Source organism: Prionailurus bengalensis, chromosome C2, assembly GCF_016509475.1.
Source record: "Prionailurus bengalensis isolate Pbe53 chromosome C2, Fcat_Pben_1.1_paternal_pri, whole genome shotgun sequence".
Taxonomy (NCBI): domain Eukaryota; kingdom Metazoa; phylum Chordata; class Mammalia; order Carnivora; family Felidae; genus Prionailurus; species Prionailurus bengalensis.
In genome coordinates, this window is record NC_057350.1 from 145,466,381 (window position 1) to 145,476,403 (window position 10,023).

Here is a 10,023-nt window from a genome sequence, read left to right on the forward strand (position 1 = left end):
ATTGATAGATTTGTACCGGAAATCTTCCTGCACTTATAGTCATACTGGCGTCGTATTTGTCCTTCACATAGGCCCAAATTTTCTTCTTGTCATGGCTCTTTATGGGCAGTGTCTTCAGTTTTCAAGTTTCAGCTCAAATGTCATTTTTCATGTAAAACCTTCCTTGACCATCTCCTCATCTCCCTCAGCATATACATTTATCATACCAACCTTTTTTCCCTTCAGCATCTATCAACATCTGAAATTATCTTATTTTTTTGTTTGCATATACTATCTACTTCCCTTCTTACTGGAATGTTAACTCCTGCTTACTATGTCTATTTTTATTCACTGCTGTTTCCCAGCAGTTGGAACTATTGTGTGGCATGTGAGAGGTTAAAATACCTGTTGAAAAAAATCAATGAATGAGTGAATCAGGGAACAAATTAATGCCAAATTTGAGGTACTGTTCGTTTTGATATATTTACAGAAGAGTACATACCATTTTTCCCCTAAAAGACTATATGTTTTTGTGGATAGAAAGCAATGTTCTTGAACTAGGACCATTGCTTATTATTTCTTATGTGCATCATAATTACATTCCTGGTAAGATTATTTAACCCCTAATGATCTTCATTTTCCAAGGTAACTCTAAAAGTAGCCATTATTGGTACATTGCTTGTTCACCTTTGCAATTATAAAATTTACAAATCCATGAAACATTTTTCAATTTAACTTTTGCAACAAGAAGTTACAATTTAGCAAAATAAATTAAATCAAGTACTTTGGATACACAAGTGTTTAAGGCTACTTAATTAGCAGAGACAGTGCAGGTTGAAATTTATTGAAAATTTGTACTTTGATGGTTTATTTGGAAACTTGTTTTCATATTAAAATATTTCTTCAGAATTTTCAATAATTGATTTTAATTGAAGATCTGATATATAAGCTATAATTATGAACAACATGCAAAGAAAAATATTAAATCTGATGAATTAATATTATTCAAAATTTTCTGTAGCTAGTCACCACTTTGATATATGTAGATCAATATCAAATTTTTTTAGAATGTTTACTTCAAGGATAGATTATGTTATGTTACTAAAATATCTTTGAGAAATAACTTTTATATATTGTTAATTTTGTCTTTTTACATTTATATTAGTCCTTTGAATTTATTTCCTGTATTCATTTATAAAACTCATAATATTGAAAATGTAATTTTATTATATTTATTTAAAACACATATATACTTCAGTCTATTCTCATTCATGGTCATTATGTTTTATTATTACATCATTGTGAACACTGAATTAGCAAATTCTGAATCATTGCTCCTAGAGGAAATGCAGAATTAAATTCCTGCAAGCCTCTGGTCACCACATTTTCATTAATCATCACTACAGAAGCTTGTTTTATGTGTGTTTCTGTTTAAAGACACCTTATTTAATCTATACTGTTGATTCATTAACATTGAGCTCATGGCCAACAGCACTATAACTCTTGCCTAAATAAAGCTTATCTAGCACAGATTTTCTCCTTAAGGTACATCACAGCCTTCTTGAACTTAAGAATGCTAGCTGTATGTGTGGGGGACATTTTAAACAATAAACTCACCAACAAAAGTACAGTAATTGGGAAAATGTGGCACTAACTAGACCATGTCTCTTCTGAAACAAGAAGGCAGAGAATTTCCTATGAAGGCGCAGCAAATATTGATATTTGAGGTTATAAATAATTTATAATGAGTGGGAAAAATTACAAATATGGAATTTGCAAACAATGAGGATTGATGTATAGTTATATAAAACAATACAATTTAAAATTTTCTAATATAAAAACTTTGGAAAATAGAGCAGAAAACAATTTATAATCTTACCACCGTAAGATTTTTACATCTTTTTCCAATTTTTGCCTCTGGTATATATATTTTCAAATATTGCATGCACAGCTACATTTTTTGTCTTACACCTCAGTGTGCCTCTGGAAAACCCTCCTCCTCCATTGATTTTTTTTTTTTTTTATTGGCTTATTTATTTAGAGACAGAGAGAGCACAAACAAGGGAGGTGCAGAGAGAGAGGGAGAGAGAAAGAATCCTAAGCAGGCTCCGCACTGTCAGCGTGGAGCCCAGTGCAGAGCTTGAACACACAAAAACCGCAAGATCATGACCTAAGCTGAAACCGAGAGTTGGACGCTTAACCAAATGAGCTCTCCAGGTGCCCCCGTTGATGTATATTTGATGGAGTTTTCTTTACCCCATGCTCCAGAGATGGGTATGTGACCTATGCCTAAAAATTGTGATATTCACCAGCTACGGTCATTGATACTGGGATAGACATATGTTCACTTAGAGCCAGTGTGGTGCCGTAAGATTTTTGCTGGATTTCTGGAGGAGACATTTGCTCTTTTATACTGGACTTGAATTTTGCTGCCACTGTCTTTCATGTGGAACCTAAGAGTGAACCTAATGCAGAAGGAGGCAGACTGGAGAGACTAAGGAAAACCAAATCCTAACGAAATAATTTAATTGGTCTTGAATTAATTTATTTTTATAAAATTGTATATATTTAAGATGTATGATATAGTATTTTAACATATATATATATATATATATATATATATATAGTTGAAATGATTACTACAATCAAGCTAATTATGATACCCATCACCTCACATAGTTGCTTTTGTGTTTGTATGGTAAGAACACTTAAGATTTCTTTTAGTGAATTTCAAATATACAACCTATACAACCTAGTATTATTAACTATGACCAGCGTACCATCAATTAGGTCTCTAGACCTTGACTCATATAACAGAAACTTTGTACCCTTTCACAAATATTGCCATCTCCTCCCCATCATCCCTGGTAACCACCATTTTCTCTGCTTCTATGATTTTGACTTTTTTTCAAATTAAGTGATAATCATACAGTATTTTTTTTTTCTGTGCCTGAATTATTTCATTTAGCATGATGCCCTCCAGGTTCATCCATGTTGTCACAAATGACAGATTTCCTTCTTTTTTAAGGCTGAATGAAATTCCAGTGTGGGAAGGGTATGAATAATGTGAACAATGCCACAGAGATCATGGGAGTGCAGATATTTCTTTGAGATAATTTTATTTCTTTTTGATATATACCCGGAAGGGAGATTATTAGATTATGGAACAAGCTATCAGTTTTGTATAGACCTGCATGCACATGTGTATATGTGTGCACGTATACTTACGATTGGTCCTGAATGAAAATAATAACTGAATTCATTCCATATGACATTTAAGAACATTCAGTTGCTCAGGTACAGGAGGGGGGGGGAAGATCACTAAGTTCACTAAAGGAAGGTCAAAAGGAAGCTCAGGGATTGGTTAGTTAGGGGTCATGTTTTAGGAGACTGAATCACCTCTAGCCCAAGCTTCTTCCTGACACTCATCACTGCCTTCTTTTAAGATTTGTTCCTTATTAGTAGTAAAGTGTAAATCTGTTTAGTAATCCTTACCTATATGATATATAAATGTCTCCTACACTAATCTGATCTTGTCATTTCTAGTTCTTTATTTTAATTCTTTCATACCTGCTGGAGGACCCATTTAAACAGTCTCAAAGTCTGGGTGTGCCTGGGTGGCTCAGTCAGTTGAGCATCTGACTCTTGATTTTGCCTCAGGTCATTATCTGATGGTTTGTGGGATGGAGCCCCACACTGGGCTCTATGCTGATAGCACAGAGCTTGCTTGAGAGTCTCTCTTTTCTCCCTCTGCCTCTATCTACCCCTGCTTGTGCATGCACACACACACACAAACTCTCTCTCTCTCTCTCTCTCTCTCTCAAAATAAATAAATAGATAGTTTTAAAAAGAATCTCAAAGTCTGAATATATAGGTAGATTATTTTCCCTTTACTTTATTATGTGAATGTTAACCTGACTTAAGAATGCCAGCAAATCTTCACCCTGAAGTGTAGAGTTGCTTTTTTGGTGAGTGGAAGGAAGAGATAGATTGAATACTGCCACAGAAGTAGTTCTTTGTGACTTTGAGTTCACTACCAACTCCAAATTCAAGACTTTCTAGATCCTTACTTAATCTTCAATATTTTCAATCTCTGGAGTCTAGTACTATTAGAGCACTTGGTTTATTCCAACCGTAAATCAAATGCCCTTTCTCCCATTCCTGGCGGTGTCCCTTCTTAATGTTTCCAGTTTATAGTAGTAAATACCCTCTACTAGTGGTCCCAAAGTCAGCTGGATAACTGTAGCATAGTGTTCCAGTCTCCAGTGGTTTCAATCACAGCCAATAAAAAGAGAGATGAACCCTGAATCAGTCTATTTCTACCACTGGACTCTTCTTATGGACCAAGAAAGACACCATCTCTAACAATTAGTATCTTTGAAGGCTGGATTAAAATAAATTTTTAGCCTGTAACTCTAAGAAAATGCCTTTTTAGTGAAATGATGAAATGCTGCCTAAATCTGGTTTTTAATCTGGTTTTTAATTCCCAGCTAGAATTCACTTTCTTTATGCCTTAAAGTAATTCCTAACTAGTAAAAGTTTGGTGCCCAACCCCCTGAATGGTTATGGTAAAAGTTAATTTGTGGCTTTGTTTTAGGGTAATGATTTTTAATCTGACGTGGAGTTGGACAATTTTACCATCCGTCCAAAATCCCATCTGGTAGTCCTTCAAATATACCTCAAATCTAAGACTTTCTTGTTCCCATCCTAATAAGGCCAGCTCAGTGTCACATTAAAAAAAAAAAGTCTATTTTTAAAAGCATTGAAAATCAAGTCTTTATGAAGTTTCTTGAAGCAGTGGAAGAGGAGGAAGTCCTTCGTTTGATACTAAGTAAAGTAAAATTTGTCTTTACCCATCTATCCTCTTCAAAGTTAACAAACTATGCAGGAATTACTTGCCTCTTTTCCTTAAAACTCATTTAAAAAATGACCTTTCACTTTCTTACTTAATTCCCTCCTGCCTCCTATACTCTCCCAAATCTTGTCTTACAATATCTTCATATTTTTTCTTCTATAAAGAGCATTCTCAGCCCCTCCATGTCTGCATTTTTACCTATCAGCCAACTAAGTCCCTGGGAGTACATAAAAATTCTTTCTTAGAGATATGAACTGAAGAGGGGAAGATGAAGCTACATTTTTAACCTCTTCTGTCTCTACCTTATATGTCCCTTCAAGTATACATAATGCATTTAGATGTTAAGCAGTCTTCAGCACCTTGTAATGCCCATTTACCTCATCCATCACCTTGCATACTGCTCCTACTTAGGTTGTTGAAGCTTTGTTGCTTGACGCTTCTTTGTTAAAAACAAAACCAAAAAAATCTATTGGAGAACTGCGGGAGACGGTCTTTCTAGGTAAGGCAGTTAAGTGAGGGACTGGATGTGGGGTAGGAAGATGGCCTGGTGTATACTCCGCACCTCAGGAATGTTACTGAGTATGGAATAGCTGCCTTTAGAAAACTATTTCTAGAAGACAAAATGTTTACTTTTACAAGCCAAAGATGTGCTGAAGTACAGAGGGCTGCTAGATTGGCAGAGCTAGGTTCTGCAGTTCTCAGTTTAGTTACAGTAAATAACGAAAGGACTTCCAGAGCTGCAGTTCGCAGCTACCTGACACTTCAGAAGACTTTTGCAAATAGCCGAGTACTACTTATGAAAAGATAGAAAAAGTTGCCAGCAGGATAAAAAAACACAAAAAAACGGAATCATGTGGTAGGTACAAGGGCAGGACTCAGTCTAAACTCTATATCGAAGCCAAAGAACGTGGAAAGTATCTTGGAAACAGGATAAAGAAGCAACCAGATCCGTAAACTGCAGGAAGAATTTCAGCCTCACAGTCCTGATACCCACCATACCCCTCAAGTAATTTGGCCACCTCAGTCTCCCTGTTGCACTTACCTGTCAGATGACGGCTCTGATACAGAGATGGCTTCTGGTTCTAACAGCACACTTCCCTTTTCCTTTTTAATCTGACTTGTTGGAAAAGGCATAAACTATGTTGTGAGTTTAACTCTAAAAAAGGCACTTTGGGGAAGTCCTTACCACCCATTTATTGAAGCCTTGCTGCGGCAACAAGAAGGGTTTCTGAGAAGCTGGAGGATCAGAGTGCCAGAGCCTCTGCCATTTCCACTGAGGAGTGGTTTATGTAGATGGGGACCAAAAAATCCAAATTTAATTTGCTGGGGCTGCCATAACAAAGTATTACAGACTGAGTGGCTTAAATGGCAGAAATTCATTTTCTCCTTGTTCTGAAGGCCGGAAGTTTGAAATCTAGGTGTCAGCAGGGTGGTTCCTTCTGAAGTCCTTGAGGTAAGGATCTGTTCCAGGCCTTTCTTCTTGGCTTGTAGATGGTCACCTTCTCTCTGTGTTTTCACATTGTTTTTCCTCTGCAGGTGTCTGTCCAAATTTCCTCTTCTGATAAGAGCACCAGTCAGATTGGATTAGGGCCCACCCTAATTTTAATTTACTTAAGCTCTTTAAATACCCTGTCTCCAAATACAGTTATATTCTGCAGCACTGAGATTTAGGTCTTCAACATATAAATTTGTTGGGGGTGGGGGGGAAGGGGAGATACAATTCAGCCCTTAATAGTGGCTTTCCAGCTCTTTGATACTTATTATTATGCTTAAAGACAATTTCTAGAATGATTTGAGTTGGTTCTTCTTTTCTCCATTTCCACAAACTCTGAAGCCAGTACTATAGAAAAAAAATATTTTCATAATATTTAAGATACTATTTCATAGGAATCCTGAATGCCACTATAAAGTCTTTATATCCCCTTCTAATGAAAGAAAGTAAGGGAATTTCAGAGGACTGAGATAGTATTAATTGTATGATAGACCACATGTAATTGTAGCCTTCTATATTGAGAAGCGGTGGTTGAGGCATTGTTCAAAGATGACTGGCTGTACTTGTTTTCCCTCATAATAATAAATACTCAATCACGTAGTCTTGTCACTGGAAGTATTTGTTAACAATTTTGAATTAAGGTTTTGCCAAGGTTCTGATCACTCAAATCTTTACTACTGAAATATTAATCAGGACACACTATGCTTCCTAGTGTAAATACCTTGAAGGAGAAAATAATTCCTAAATATACAAAGAGGTAACTTGACTGTCTATGTTGTATCTTGTGTCACTTCCCTCTGTGTTAATATTTGATAAGGTGTTTCATTTATATGAGACTTCTAATGCATAACCAAATCACCTCTTTGGGAAAACGTATGAATAGTACCAAAACACTGCATATAGTAGCTAATATACTCTATCACTCTGTTACACTCTCTGAAAAATAAAATGTGGATCTCCAAGATGGCACAGAACAAAGGCTGACACTTCTTGGGCTTCATTTCTTAGAAGGCTTACCATATATGTAAACAGTTGACTTTTGTTTTTATTATGTGACAAATGATTTCACTAAAAACCTGCACAATTCAGTTTTAGCTGTGGGTTCAGTTGACCTTTGTATTTACCTATGTAGGTAGGCATTTGACTTGTGGTAATGTATTAGGATTTCTTGTTTAATATTAAGGAAAATTTCTAGAAGAAAATACGTGTGTATTAATGCTGAATGGATTGGTTTTTTGGGTGTCTTATTTTAGTCAGGCTTTCTGTACAATGAGATGTTATGTGATTAATGAATCCTGAATGTGGAGCTCTTTAATTCTGAAATCACCATTAAAAGCTTTTCTTAGTTGAGCCCAAGCCAAAGTGCTCTCATTGCTGCTTTTCTAAAAGTTCAGGTGGGGGGTGGGGGACCCACCAATTCACACTTTTTATAATGAGGGAAGAACATTTTGCCTACCTTGTAAAAATGTGATTCAGTGTCATTCCTTAACATTGGATTTTAAAAATTGGATAGTACAAATAACAGTAGCAGTGAGCCACTTTTATGGGTATCCTATAATTTTATAATTATTAATCTAAAAGTAAAGTTCTGTTCTTCTTTCTTTTGGACAAGCCTACACAGTTCGTCCCATCCTAGACACAAACTACATAGTGAGTTGGATGGATTCTCCCATAGCCTTTGAGATATATTATGAGGTCTTACCCGTTATCATCTCTCCTGAGTCATATCTGAATTTTATTTTGTGCATTTTGGCTGGTACCGGTGGTAGAGGATATACCATAATATAGATTATCTCTATTACTATATTTATTACTAGACGCAACCAGTCTTCTTTTTTTCCCTTTTACCTCTCTTTGCTCATAGAATGTACTATATGTAGTCATATACTTTGAATTAATATATTAGAAATCAAAAATCTGTTTTGTACTTTTTAAGTTGTTCAGTACAGGCTTGTACTAGGATAGTTAATAAATTTAGTATTTTACAAAATTCAAAAAAGAGTATACACAGAAAAGTAACCTTGAGGCTTTCCTGCTTTCCTAAAGTTCTTCTACTAAGTATATTCCCTCCTTACAATATGCATTCTGAATCAGTCCATATGTCTATATTTTGAAAATATTTCTTCCTTGTCTCTTTTTTGCCTTTCAACTTTTTTATGGTTTTATTTTATTTTTTTGAGTTTTAGTTCCACAGAAGATTTAATCTCAGTGTGTTCAAGTTTATTAGTCTTTTATGACTTTTATGTCATACATACAAACACATTGGTACTTCTACATTATATATGTTATTTTACACTTTTTTACATTAGTGTTTAGTAATTCTGGAATTAATTTTTATAAATGGTGCTAGGTTGAGATTTAACTGTAGTTGTAAAAATTATGAATGAATGTTGAATTTCTCACATGTAAATACACGATTATTATATGGTTTTCCTTCTGTAATCTCTAATGTGACGTGTCATTGCAAACTATTGCAAGTGGCCAAACAGCATACATATCAAACCTGCTGGGGCAGTATTTGCAAGGGAAAGCTTCGAGGTAGGTGTCAGTACCTCAGTGGTGAGTCACCATTGCCTTATTCCACTCTGAAATAGAGCATAGCAGCAGTCTATTTGGGCCATGTGACAAATTCCATTGGACAGACCTTGACCACTGAACTATGAAACTTTCAGTGAGTAATTGGAGAAACACCAGCTCCTCCCTTGGCATGATCAAGGACCACAATACAGTAGTAATATGATGTGGTACAACTTTGATTTCAGCACTGTCCTGACAGCATGGCATTCAGGGTTGATGAGAAGTCCCAGCCCAGCTGAAATCTAAGACCTTTGGTTATAGACACAAGATGCTTCAAGTTAGCAAGATTTGCCATGCTAGTAGGCCATATCAGTATACATGATTAATTGGGTTAACATCAGCCCCTTCCCTGACATGAGAAATGGTTGGAGGTGGCAGCGGGGTCGAAACATTATGGTCGACCAGTATTGATTACATCAGGCTCTGGCCATAGCCTGTTTCTGTGGAGCTTTGTCAGATGCCACATTTTTGGCAGGCCATCTTGCAGAGGACCAGTCTTATAACTAATTAACTTTTACTTTTCATTGCCTATTTGGCCAAGATCACTTTTTTCCCTTAATATTCTAATAGATACACTTTACTTTACAAATCTGATCTGCTTTAGCTCAGATTTTTAAGATCTTTCCTAAATGAAATTGCCATAGTTTTTTTTTTTTTCTTTTCTTATGTTCTCCTTATCTGTCTTTTTAAATTTCCTTTTGAGTTAAAAATATGCAAGGTATCTTCTAGGAGCTTTTAAATTTTTCTAATGCTCTATTTATATTTATAATATAGTTTATTTCTGAATTTTCTCTTTTTATTCTTTTTTTTTCAATGTTTATTCATTTTTGAGAAAGAAAGAGCATGAGCAGGGGAGGGGCAGAGAGAGAGGGAAACACAGAATCCGAAGTAGGCTCCAGGCTCTGAGTTGTCAGCACAGAGCCCAACGCAGGGCTCGAACCCATGAACCATGAGATCATGACCTGAACTGAAGTTGGATGCTTAACCAACGGAGCCACCCAGGTGCCCCTGAATTTTCTCTTTTTAAGGAACCAACTTTTGTTTTATTGATATCAGCTAAAGTTTGTCCCCCAAATTCATATGTTCAAGCCCCAATTCCCATTGTAGCTGTATTTAAAGA